The sequence below is a fragment of the Ranitomeya variabilis genome, chromosome 7 (assembly GCF_051348905.1).
Source record: "Ranitomeya variabilis isolate aRanVar5 chromosome 7, aRanVar5.hap1, whole genome shotgun sequence".
Classification (NCBI taxonomy): Eukaryota; Metazoa; Chordata; class Amphibia; order Anura; family Dendrobatidae; genus Ranitomeya; species Ranitomeya variabilis.
Window position 1 is genome coordinate 67649880 of NC_135238.1, and position 14720 is coordinate 67664599.

Sequence of the window (14720 nt, forward strand, 5' to 3'; positions counted from 1 at the left end):
GGAGCATTTTCCTGTCTCACCCTATAACTTTGGTGCTGGTTTGGAGGTGTGGAAGCCAGATCTGATATGTCCGCACAGGACCTGATCGGCCTTCACCTACGCTTGTCCTTCCTGGCACCAAGGGAGTGATTCTGAAAATGCTCCAGGTACAGTTTGCATGTCATAGTTAGTAATGGTGTCTTTCTTTCTTTTTATACTCTTTATACATCTAGGAGGCCGTAATGGCCCAATGTTAAAATACGTAGAGTAGGACTGCCCCATTATGAGATTGCCGTGAAGTGGCGGGGTAGCTCAAAGAATTGATCAATTATTTGCTAAATGTCTCATATTTGAACTACAGTTAGAATTCAGTAGGTGCATGTGCACCTTATGTATTGCGTTCTGACTAGTGTTGAGCGATACCGTCCGATACTTGAAAGTATCGGTATCGGAAAGTATCGGCCGATACCGTCACAGTATCGGAATCCAATCCGATACCGATACCCGATACCAATACAAGTCAATGGGACTCAAGTATCGGACGGTATCCCTGATGGTTCCCAGGGTCTGAAGGAGAGGAAACTCTCCTTCAGGCCCTGGGAACCATATAAATGTGTAAAAGAAAGAATTAAAATAAAAAATATCGCTATACTCACCTGTCCGACGCAGCCGGGACTTCAGCGAGGGAACCGGCAGCGTTGTTTGTTTAAAAATCGCGCTATTACTTGGTTACGTGAATTCCCGGCTTGTGATTGGTCAGGTCGGCCATGTTGCCGGGACGCGGACCAATCACAGCAAGCCGTGACGAAATTACGTCACGGCTTGCTGTGATTGGTCCGCGTCCCGGCAATATGGCCGCCCTGACCAATCACAAGCCGGGACGTCACGGGAGGCTGGACACGCGCTCATTTTAAAATGGGCGCGTGTCCAGCCTCCCGTGACGTCACGGCTTGTGATTGGTTGCGCCGCGATCAACCAATCACAAGCCGGGAGGCTGGACGCGCTCATTTTGAAATGGGCGCGTGTCCAGCCTCCCGTGACGTCACGGCTTGTGATTGGTTGCGCCGCGATCAACCAATCACAAGCCGGGAGGCTGGACGCGCTCATTTTGAAATGGGCGCGTGTCCAGCCTCCCGGCTTGTGATTGGTTGACCGCGACGCAACCAATCACAAGCCGTGACGTCACGGGAGGCTGGACACGCGCCCTTTTTAAAATGAGCGCGTTTCCAGCCTCCCGTGACGTCACGGCTTGTGATTGGTTAATGGCGGCCATGTTGCCGGGACGCGGACCAATCACAGCAAGCCGTGACGTATTTTCGTCACGGCTTGCTGTGATTGGTCCGCGGCCCGGCAACATGGCCGCCCTGACCAATCACAAGCCGGGACTTCGCGTAACCATGTAAAAGCGGGAATTTTAAACAAACAACGCTGCCGGTTCCTGCGCTGAGGTCCCGGCTGCGTCGGACAGGTGAGTATAGCGATATTTTTTATTTTAATTCTCTATTTTACACATTTTAACATTAATGTTGTTCCGATACCCGATACCCGATACCACAAGAGTATCGGAATCCCGGTATCGGAATTCCGATACAGCAAGTATCGGCCGATACCCGATACTTGCAGCATCGGAATGCTCAACACTAGTTCTGACCATAAGCAGTGCTGGCTTCTCCTTTTTTTTTTCTTTTATGTACAAAAGGAGTTCTAATCACTGTTCATGATCACACTGTCTTTCAAACTTTCAACCGATTTCAACAATAACTTTAACTATGAACAATGTTCAGGGATACTCATGCCATCTATTTCTTTTTTACCCTTCGCCACAACAGCACCCAGTACAGAGAGGGGATCCGCCCATAGGAACAGGAAACCTACAGAAATAAAAGGGGGCGGTCGACCTCCTCCTCAGTTGGTTTCCTGTTACTATCGAAACCAAAGCATGGACACCTACGGAAAAAAAGAAGAGAATACCTGGGCCAATGCACACAGCCTGTGTGGTTTCTGTGGGAGCGGCAGGGGCTGCGGTCCAGAAGCAGCGTCTGGGGAGCTCCGTCTATCAGCCTCCCTTCTCGTCTGGTAAGGCGTCCATGTGTGCCGGGTCCGGGAAAGGCCGCCCAATACCACATGAATACTATACTCAAACTAACAGAAAGAATATGGGTCCCATATAACAAATAACGTCCCAGTGACTTCATATATTTGCCCATAGAGTATCCAGATAGTAGGTGTATACTCCCAATACACATTTAAACAAACAAATCGGAGTTCCATACACATAAATTAGGTAAAAAGATATGTACATTTTATTATAAATACCATTACATGATATATCACAAATTAACAAAATCAAAATACAACCAAAAAAGAGACCCTAGTAACAAACAAGTGACACCCGGTCATGAAAAACAATTGTGTATCACCATGGTGCTAGTAATGTATCACTATTAGTCATGCAGACCATAGATGCATCCAGCCTCAAATATAAATATAGTTCACGTAACCAAAGTGTTACTCCTGAAGTTGAATGTCCTAAGTATAAAGAGAAACCCCTCAGGCTTTTCCATAAGCCAGTGCTATCACCGAGGAGAGAAAAATAACGATGCATCTAATAGCAGCAAAGCTTACCCACGGTGAGTGTAACACAGTACCCAGGGACCGGATCCACCCCTGACGCGCGTTTCGCATAGGCTTTTGACACTCCCTTTTGATAAAGCCTACGCGAAACGCGCGTCAGGGGTGGATCCGTGAACTATATTTATATTTGAGGCTGGATGCATCTATGGTCTGCATGACTAATAGTAATACATTACTAACACCATGGTGATACACATAATTGTTTTTCATGCCCGGGTGTCACTTGTTTGTTACTAGGGTCTCTTTTTTGGATGTTTTTTGATTTTGTTAATTTGTGATATATCATGTAATGGTATTTACAATAAATTTACATATCTTTTTACCTAATTTATGTGTATGGAACTCCGATTTGTTTGTTTAAATACCACATGAATACGCAGCGCGTGGTTGGGGTCCGGGTGAGCCCGCCCCGACACACACTACACTGCGGGAAGCATCCAGTCCAGACTCTGACCGCCTCCACTGGTATCAGTTCCATGAAGTGAGCGAGGCGGCCGAGGAATGAGTTGATATCTGCCGGGGACCGCTCCCCGGTGATTTCTTCTTCCAGGGAAAACCGGAAGGGGCGGGGTCAGCCGCAGGAGCCGCGCCAGAATCAAATGTAGGAGCATGAAACAGAGTCCTCGTCCTCCAGAACCGGTATTGTATAAAGCTTCATTGGGTGAGTGTATAAGACTCTACCCATAAGGCTGACTTCTCCTCTTGCTATGTACCCCTTCTTTCATACCAAGAAGCGACAGAAAACAAAATATAAGAAGTGTGCCCTATGTACCCAGCCCCTCTCTGACTCTTACCCCAAGAGATTGCGCCAGGATTGTATAAGTAAAACAATGCAGGAGGAGGCTGCGGTGTCATCAGTAGACATCTGCACGATGATAAGGGAAGAGCTGCAGGCCCTGAGCCAGACCAGTATACCCTAGGGGCACAGGAGCAAGAGGAAGGAAAGATCCACCATCCTCAGTTCTGAGTCCGACAGTGAGGCTAACTAAGGGAGCCTCCGACTCCTCACATTCACCTTTGTCATCTCTTTCATCAGACGTAGAAGGACGCTCGTGCTTCCCTATAGACGGTATCAACAACCTAGTTAGATCAGTTAGGAATACAATAGGGTGCACACAGATACCAAGGAGGCCCAAACACCGCAAGAAATAATGTTTGCAGGACTGGGGGAGAGGAAAAGGAGAGCCTTTCCAGTAATCCCAGCAGTTAAAACCCTAATCAAAAGGGAATGGGATAAACAGAATCAGCGGGGCTTCCTTCCCTCAGCGTCTAAAAGGAAGTATCCGTTTAGTGACGAGGAGCTACTGAACTGGTCTAAGGTCCCTAAAGTAGACTCAGCTGTGGCCTCTACTTCCAAACAGTCAGTTCTGCCAGTAGAAGATGCGGGTATGTTAGCAGATCAGAAGAAATATAAAGATGAAATGTTCCAGCTCCTTAAAATTAGAAAAACTTTATTGATCCATTAAAACTTCAATCATGTTGGTGGAAATCCTTGTATAAAATAAATGCAAGCACATAAGAAAAAGGACTCAGCGACGCATTTCGATCTCCAAGAGATCTTTGTCACAGCTTAATCCCATTTGAGAGCCCAGGAACTTATATACTATTGAACAACCTATCATATGCACTGAAATAATCACATGACTATAGGTGAAGGTCCTTGCTCTCAAAAAATACTATCCATAAGTTGCTTAATTGATTGAAAGATAAATAGATAAATAAATAAAAAGATGTATAAAACATCTAGGAGTAACGGTACATTATTTAATTTCTTTTATTTAATCCCCTCGGATGTCTGGTTTCTAGATTGTATATCCAAAAAGCCTCCCTGGTTAAGAGGCGTCTCTTCGCATCACCACCCCGATGCGGTTTTTGTACCTTTTCTATGCCCTGAATTTTTAAAGTTGAAAAATCTCCTGCATGATGGTTGGAAAAATGTTGCGCTACCATGGAGATATTTCGACTGCTTACCCTAGAGTTGATCGTATCTCTTAAATGTTCTGAGAACTTTGTTTTTAATTTTCTCGTAGTGCAACCAATATAAGATAAATTGCATGCTATACAGTGAATTTTATAAACTACATTTGTAGTGTGACAATTAATAAACTGTTTAATGTTGCAAATTTGAGAATTGTTCACATTATTAAAAGTTTTACTTATATGGGCATACTTGCATGTGGTGCAAGCGGTTGTACCGCATTTGAAACCTTTACTTTCTAACCATGTACTAGACTTAGTATTAGATAGAAATAAACCCGGGGAAATTAAATTTCCAATTGTCGGTGCTCTTCTGGCAACAATATTTACACCCTCTTCCAACAAACCCGATACAGTGACATCTTCAAATATGATGGGCAATTGCTTATTAATCAGAATTCTTATTTGACTAAATTGAGGACTATACTGTAGACAGATATGTTTTTTTATTTATATGCTCTTTTGATCTGTCACAATATTTTGGTGTTAATAAATTCTCTCTGTCCTTCTTTTTAACTATGTTTTGTGCTCTTTTAAGGGACCATTCCGGATATTTTCGTTTGTATAATTTCCTTTGTAGTACCCAAAATTCTGCATTCATATCTTCCTCCCGACTGCAATTCCTTTTTTGTCTTGTGTATTCATCTACCGGTATTGATTTTGTTGTGTACTTAGGGTGACTACTTGTAGCATGCAGTACAGTGTTCCCACTGTCTTTTCTTAACATGGTTTTTTATTCGGTCTACAGAACTGAAGGCAACATCTGCGGCCAAACACCAGCGGCCCATGAAGATGACACCCCGGAGAACAATATAGGAGAGGAGGTTGAAGATTGCAGGATGGTCACCCAAGATTCTCCAGGGAACATGTCTTCGGCTGGAACGTCAGAAGATTTGACAGATTACTTTGGTGTAATGGCCATTCCGGCTAATACGGGAGAAGTGTCGGAGTCCAACAATGCTGCTCCTAGCTCGGGCACTGTGTCCAGCTCTGGTGGTGGTGTGCCGAGGCACATGGGGATGGGGGCTGCTTCTGCCCGTCCCGTGGCATTGAGAAGATTGGCACCCAGGAAGGCAAAAAATACTCAAATTATAGAAAATCTAACTAGCAAAATGCTCAATCTGCTTGACAATTCTGGCAAGCAAGATGAGCAGGACAAATTTGGGTCACTTTTGGCTGACCACCTAAGGACATTGCCACGGGACAAGCAGCAAATATATATGACAGCAGCCAATTGCAGGTTAACGGCTATTGATGGCACATCCACCCTACACCCAGCACAATATATAATGATGGGTAATTTTAACCCCTTCACCCCCAAGGGTGGTTTGCACGTTAATGACCGGGCCAATTTTTACAATTCTGACCACTGTCCCTTTATGAGGTTATAACTCTGGAACGCTTCAACGGATCTTGGCGATTCTGACATTGTTTTCTCGTGACATATTGTACTTCATGATATTGGTAAAATTTCTTCGATATAACTTGTGTTTATTTGTGAAAAAAACGAATATTTGGCGAAAATTTTGAAAATTTCGCAATTTTCCAACTTCAAATTTTTATGCCCTCAAATCACAGACATATGTCACGTAAAATACTTAATAAGTAACATTTTCCACATGTCTACTTTACATCAGCACAATTTTGGAACCAAAATTTTTTTTTGTGACGGAGTTATAAGGGTTAAAAGTTGACCAGCAATTTCTCATTTTTACAACACCATTTTTTTTTAGGGACCACATCTCATTTGAAGCCATTTTGAGGGGTCTATATGATAGAAAATACCCAAGTGTGACACCATTCTAAAAACTGCATCCCTCAAGATACTCAAAACCACTCTCAAGAAGTTTATTAACCCTTCAGGTGTTTCACAGGAATTTTTGGAATGTTTAAATAAAAATAAACATTTAACTTTTTTTCACACAATTTATTTCAGCTCCGATTTGTTTTATTTTACCAAGGGTAACAGGAGAAAATAGACCCCAAAATTTGTTGTACAATTTGTCCTGAGTATGCTGATACCCCATATGTGGGGGTAAACCACTGTTTGGGCGCATGGCAGAGCTCGGAAGGAAAGGAGCGCCATTTGACTTTTCAATGCAAAATTGACTGGAATTGAGATGGGACGCCATGTTGCATTTGGAGAGCCCCTGATGTGCCTAAACATTGAAACCCCCCACAAGTGACACCATTTTGGAAAGTAGACCCCCTAAGGATCTTATCTAGATGTGTGGTGAGCACTTTGACCCAACAAGTGCTTCACAGAAGTTTATAATGCAGAGCCGTAATTTCACAAAAATGATCTTTTCGCCCCCAATTTTTTATTTTTCCAAGGGTAAGAGAAGAAATTGGACCCCAAAAATTGTTGTGCAATTTGTCCTGAGTACGCTGATACCCCATATGTGGGTGTAAACCATTGTTTAGGCGCAGGGCAAAGCTCGGAAGGGAAGGAGCGCCATTTGACTTTTCAATGCAAAATTGACTGGAATTGAGATGGGACGCCATGTTGCATTTGGAGAGCCCCTGATGTGCCTAAACATTGAAACCCCCCACAAGTGACTCCATTTTGGAAAGTAGACCCCCTAAGGAACTTATCTAGATGTGTGGTGAGCACTTTGACCCAACAAGTGCTTCACAGAAGTTTATAATGCAGAGCCGTAAAAATAAAAAATCATATTTTTTCACAAAAATGATCTTTTCGCCCCCAATTTTTTATTTTCTTAAGGGTAAGAGAAGAAATTTGACCCCAAAAATTGTTGTGCAATTTGTCCTGAGTACGCTGATACCCCATATGTGGGTGTAAACCATTGTTTGGGCGCAGGGCAGAGCTCGGAAGGGAAGGAGCGTCATTAGACTTTTCAATGCAAAATTGACTGGAATTGAGATGGGACGCCATGTTGCGTTTGGAGAGCCCCTGATGTGCCTAAACATTGAAACCCCCCACAAGTGACACCATTTTGGAAAGTAGACCCCTTAAGGAACTTATCTAGATGTGTGTTGAGCACTTTGACCCAACAAGTGCTTCACAGAAGTTTATAATGCAGAGCCGTAAAAATAAAAAATCATATTTTTTCACAAAAATGATCTTTTCGCCCCCATTTTTTTATTTCCCCAAGGGTAAGACAGGGTGGTGTCACCCCCACAAGTGACACCATTTTGGAAAGTAGACCCCCTAAGGAACTTATCTAGATGTGTTTTGAGAGCTTTGAACCCCCAAGTGTTTCACTACAGTTTATAACGCAGAGCCGTGAAAATAAAAATTCTTTTTTTTTAACAAAAATGATATTTAAGCCCCCAGTTTTGTATTTTCACAAGGGTATCAGGATAAATTGGACCCCAAAAGTTGTTGTCCAATTTGTCCTGAGTACGATGATACCCCATATGTGGGGGGGAACCACTGTTTGGGCGCATGACAGAGCTCGGAAGGGAAAGAGCGCCATTTGGAATGCAGACTTAAATGGATTGGTCTGCAGGCGTCACGTTGCATTTGCAGAGCCCCTGATGTACCCAAACAGTACAAACCCCCCCACAGGTGACCCCATATCGGAAACTAGACCCCCCAAGGAACTTATCTAGATGTGTTGTGAGAACTTTGAACCCCCAAGTGTTTCACTAGTTTACAACGCAGAGCCGTGAAAATAAAAAATCTTTTTTTTCCCACAAAACTTATTTTTTGGCCCCCAGTTTTGTATTTTCCCAAGGGTAGCAGGAGAAATTGGACCCCAAAAGATGATTTCCAATTTGTCCTGAGTACGCTGATACCCCATATGTTGGGGTAAACCCCTGTTTGGGCACACGGGAGAGCTCTGAAGGGAAGGAGCACTGTTTTCCTTTTTCAACGCAGAATTGGCTGGAATTCAGATCGGATGCCATGTCCCGTTTGGAGAGCCCCTGATGTGCCTAAACAGTGGAAACCCCCCAATTATAACTGAAACCCTAATCCAAACACACCCCTTACCCTAATCCCAACAGTAACCCTAACCACACCTCTAACCCAGACACACCCAACCCTATTCCCAACCGTAAATGTAATCCAAACCCTAACCCTATCTTTAGCCCCAACCCTAACTGTAGCCCCAACCCTAGTCCCAACCCTAGCCCTAACCCTAGCCCTAACCCTAGCAATAACCTAGCCCTATCACTAGCCGTAACACTAGCTGTAACACTAACCCTAGCCCTAACCCTAGCCCTAACCCTAGCCCCAACCCTAACCCTAGCCCCAACCCTAGCCCTAACCCTTGCCCTAACCCTAACTCTAGTCCTAACTCTAGCCCTAACCCTAACCCTAATGGGAAAATGGAAATAAATACATTTTTTTATTTTTTTATTTTTCCCTAACTAAGGGGGTGATGAAGGGGGGTTTGATTTACTTTTATAGCGGGTTTTTTAGCGGATTTTTATGATTGGCAGCCGTCACACACTGAAAGACGCTTTTCATTGCAAAAAATATTTTTTGCTTTACCACATTTTGAGAGCTGTAATTTTTCCATATTTGAGTCCACAGAGTCATGTGAGATCTTGTTTTTTGCGGGACGAGTTGACGTTTTTATTGGTAACATTTTCGGACACGTGACATTTTTTGATCGCTTTTTATTCCGATTTTTGTAAGGCAGAGTGATCAAAAACCAGCTATTCATGAATTTCTTTTGGGGGAGGCGTTTATACCGTTCTGCGTTTGGTAAAATTGATAAAGCAGTTTTATTCGTCGGGTCAGTACGATTACAGCGATATCTCATTTATATCATTTTTTTTATGTTTTGGCGCTTTTATACGATAAAAACTATTTTATAGAAAAAATAATTATTTTGGTATCGCTTTATTCTCAGGACTATAACTTTTTTATTTTTTTGCTGATGATGCTGTATGGCGGCTCGTTTTTTGCGGGACTAGATGACGTTTTCAGCGGTACCATGGTTATTTATATCAGTCTTTTTGATCGCGTGTTATTCCACTTTTTGTTCGGCGGTATGATAATAAAGCGTTGTTTTTTACCTCGTTATTTTTTTTTTTCTTACGGTGTTTACTGAAGGGGTTAACTAGTGGGGCAGTTTGATAGGTTGGGTCGTTACGGATGCGGCGATACTAAATATGTGTACTTTTATTGTTTTCTTTATTTTATTTAGCTAAAGAAATGTATTTATGGGAATAATATTTTTTTTTTTCTTTATTTAGGATATTTTTTTTATTTTTTTTTTACACACATGTGGGGAATTTTTTTTTTACTTTTTTACTTAGAGATCATTGATCTGACAGTGTGCACAGCACTCTATCAGATCGACGATCTGCTGTGCAGGGCTGCAGGCTTATCAAGTGTCTGCTCTGAGCAGGCACTCGGTAAGCCACCTCCCTCCCTGCAGGACCCGGATGCCGCGGCCATCTTGGATCCGGGACCTGCGGCGAGGAGGGAGGTAGGAGACCCTCGGAGCAACGCGATCACATCGCGTTGCTCCGGGGGTCTCAGGGAAGCCCGCAGGGAGCCCCCTCCCTGCGCGATGCTTCCCTATACCGCCGGTACACCGCGATCATGTTTGATCGCGGTGTGCCGGGGGTTAATGTGCCGGGGGCGGTCCGTGACCGCTCCTGGCACATAGTGCCGGATGTCAGCTGCGATATGCAGCTGACACCCGGCCGCGATAGGCCGCGCTCCCCCGTGAGCGCAGCCGATCGCGTATGACGTACTATCCCATCGGTGGTCATACGGGCCCACCCCACCTCGACGGGATAGTACGTCAGATGTCAGAAAGGGGTTAATATATTTAACAACCCCATTGTGCCTCCACCACCACCACCAGCAGCTGCATCGCAGCGTTTTGGGCAGGCGGCACCATACAGGCCCGACACTGCTGACGCCTACAGTTGTGGCCATCCACCAGTACCTACAACAACAACTGACCATCGTACTAGCATGCCAAATTCAAGTGTCTCCTCCCAATAAGACTTATTTCCGGGTTATGGATATGACCCAGATTATCATCAATTTTGAGTTTTGACGTTTCATCATTTTTAAGTTGAGATAGACGTTTGGACAATGTTTGTCCAAGTTTAAAAAAAAATAAATATGAAAAAGTTATTTATATTTAGTAAAAATATATTTCAGTTTATTAAAAAAGTTTTTTTTATACGAAAAAAACATCAATTAAAAAAAAAATCACAGCATTTTCTGGAGTGGGTTGCTCCTGAAAAGCAAAGCGCATGAGATCTAACAAACCTCAGCCTCGCGCTGTGAAACTGACACGCGGTACAGATTTTAACTCTGCGGCCTGTCGTTTAGGTACGCACTGTCTGCTTTAGCCCTAATAATGTAGAACACATAAAATCCACAGTGAAACCAGCATCAAAATCTGCATCTAACACATGGGGAGTTTCCTGCAGGATTATTTAGTCACTGGTACCTTTGGATCCTACCCAGTATGACACTGGAAAGGTAATGTCGGATGTTATTTTGTGCAGATTTTTGACGTTCAGTATTTGGTCAGTATTTCACCTCAGTGAACAATCAGAGGGAAAGTATAGAAACACGTAATCACTTCTGTATTTATAACCGACTCCTGGTTTTGCATTACACATACTGAGGTAAAATGCTGACCAAATACTGAACGTGTGAACGTGGCCTTAATCCCGTCATTCTGCATAAGTGGGTTGTGTGAAACTGAACAATCTTGCGAACCCTGAAAACTTAAGTGCACATACATGTTCATTTTTATTTCATAATAACATGCAAACTATCGGCTTTGTAATTTATCGTATTAGATTAATCTGCTTCTGTATCCTCCTGGACTGATCTTCAATTCAGTTTGTTATATTTACTAAAAATATATTTCAGTTTATTAAAAACTTTTTTGGAACAACTCTGTGATTATTTATTAAAAACATGGAGTATTTGCATAATTACAGTATGTGAAGAGTGGGTAATGGGATCTGATTAAGTGACAGCGAAAATAAAATTAATGGGGACAAAATTTTCAAAAATCTAAATTTGTATTAATTAACAATTATTTGGTTTGATATAGATGAATAAAAATGGGGCTTGGTAGATAGGGTTTAGGCGTCATATGTTCTCTGCTGTTATCATCTCTGCCGTACAGGCTTGATTGTGTTTAGGCATCCGATCTTCTCTGCAGTTCAGGCACACAGCATGCCTTTATTACAGTGTCAACGGTCTCCGGATCTAACTGGATGGCAGTGTTAAAGATCCTCCACCGACTACACATGATCCCGAACGTACATTCCACATATCTTCGTGCACGGCTCAGCCTATAATTAAAAATCCTCCGCCGGTCATCCAGTGCCCTTCTCGGGTATGGGTGCAGCAGGTTGGGCTTTAAGTGAAATGCCTCATCCGATACCATCACAAAGGGCACTGAATGTGTGGAACCCGGCAAAGGTCTTGGGGCTGGGAGCATTCAGCCATCTCGAAGAATTTGAAGTCCAATCTGTGATGATTGCAGCACCCGAGAGTCCCCAGAACTGCCATAAGCACCAATGTCGATGGCAACAAACTTGTAATGGGCATCAGCCACCGCCATCAGGACCACTGAAAAATACTTCTTATAATTAAAGAAGCGTGATCCTGATCGTGGTGGCTTCAGCACTCTCACATGTTTGCCACTGACAGAACCTACGCAGTTGGGGAAATTGGCCACAGTTTGAAAGCCTGCTGCAACCTGCAGCCAAGTCTCCTCGGTTGGGCAAGGCATCACGATGGGCTGCAACTTCTGCCAGATGACGGTACATGTGCACCTCACAATTTGAGAGATGGTGGATTTGCCAACCCTAAATTGGAGGTGCAGGGATGTGTAGCTCTCTCCTGTGGCTAAAAACCTGAAAAAAAAAACAATTACAATACCTAATATAGTTAAAAATATGTATGGCAAGATAAAAAATATGAATCATGGGCACTATATCTGTCAGCATTATGGCGCAGTGTGGCATTATGGGGGCACTGGCAGCACTGGCAGAGTGGCAGCATGAGGCAGAGTGGCAGCATTACACAGTGTGGCAGCATTATGGGGGCACTGGCAGCATTAAGCAGTGTGGCAGCATTATGGGGGCACTGGCAGCATTACGCAGTGAGGCAGCATTATGGGGGCACTGGCAGCATTACACAGTGTGGCAGCATTATGGGGCACTGGCATTACGCAGTGTGGCAGCATTATGGGGGCACTGGCAGCATTACGCAGTGTGGCAGCATTATGGGGCACTGGCAGCATTACGCAGTGTGGCAGCATTATGGGGGCACTGGCAGCATTAATTATGGGGGCAATGTGTCTGGAAGTATGTGTAAAAAAAAAAAAAAAAATTGGCCTTACCGCAAGGTGATGAGCAGCCTTTTCTCTGCAGAGATTGCTCTTCGCATGACCGTATGTTCATAACTGAGGTGTGGAGCCAGAATAATCAGAAGGCGATCAAATGCGATCAAAAGCCTGAATGGTTAGCCGACAAAACTTAGTAAATTTATCTGGATAACTGAAGAAAAAAAATAAATAAATGAATTATTTTAAACACACACATAATGTAACACTACATTGTATAACAGTAATAAAAAAAATAAAAGGAACACAGATGACAATATACCTTTTCTCCCTATATCTTACCTCCTTAAATCCCGGTAAAGGACATGGAAGTGTCCCCTTTCCTCTCGCTCATGAATAATGGGATGAACCCACATCCGTTTTGGTCGTCTTCTATTCCTTCTCCTCTGAGATTGCTCCTATGGGAGAATATAGTCTTTATTATTACATGGTACTGTACAACGCATGCAAAACTGCTGCAAATCCGCAGCCTATATACACAAAGTGTGCACATCTAATAACATTATCTTACCTGCTCACTGTGGTGGTGCAGCAGTAAGCAACAATAGCTGGTTCTGGGGTAAGACGCCATTCTAGGGAACCATGGTTAAAGGAGTGCCCTTCCCTTGGGATGGGAAACGGTGAGAGCAGAGACCGAGCCTGGATTCTGCCTCTTACAGTCGGTACCTCACCTGTATCATGAGTACTCTTGGTTGCTAAAAGTCTAGCAAATGTCGTATGAATGGATGAAAGCAGTCCGAGCCCGGAATCTGCGCCTTCATGCTGCAGGTAAGTCACTTGTCCGTGAACACGTCTGTGGAAAGTCCGGTAAGTGTCATATCCATAGGTGAGAGCAGAGACCGAGCCCGGAATCTGCCTCTTTTTGCTTAATCACAGGTTGCCTGATCCTCACATGGTAGCCACCATGTAATGGAGTTGTAGCGCAGTCGTCATCTCCTGCTGGATTCCTTGTTCATTATTGGATCTCACAGCAATGTCTCGATTTTTCTGCAGAAACAATAACGGATTATGACTAAACATGGAGCAACAGAATATTATGTATAAGAAACATACAATATAGATATTTTTTACATGACATCCCCTTAGGAGAATCTAGATAATATTACATCACTAATCTATGGCCTCTTGGAGAATCCAGCTTGATATAAATGACAGTTTGTATCCTATAGATCAGATCTCAAAGTTTCTCTATAGAAAATATAGACTTTTATACAAAACTAAATCAGAGCTTTAAGGGGCTATTCCCATCTCATCCATTTATGGCATATCCACCCAATAGTTTGTAAGGAAAAAAAATCACCATTGAAAAGAATAAAATAGGATGAAGTAGATAAAACACTGAAGAATTTAGGAACTCATTTCTTTACTATATTCACTGTAATCATCTAAATAATGGGACAGGGCAGCAATAGTTAAATCCACTGACTACAGTGATGAAACATTGCACGTTAACTATGTAACAACAGAGAGTATTTGCAGAACATGTATACGGCACCATTTCAATACCATGAAATCTTCCCCATTAGTGGCTGCAATAACTAGTCACCCAAGAACCAAGTCTTTTAATCAATGAACCTATTCCCACCACAACGGGACACTTGGGACGTGGAAAAAAGACTTGTGAATTTTAGGAAGTGAATGAAATACTGGTGTCAGTGGATAATTCACCAATAATTGTTCTATTTTTTTTTTTTCAGACAATACTCCCAAAACAACTTCTTCCCGTCGGTCTTCAGGAGGCGCACTGAAGTCAGAGGATACTGAGTTACGGAGAAGTATACACCTCTTTATAACGCAGGAGTGTTTATTATAGGTGTA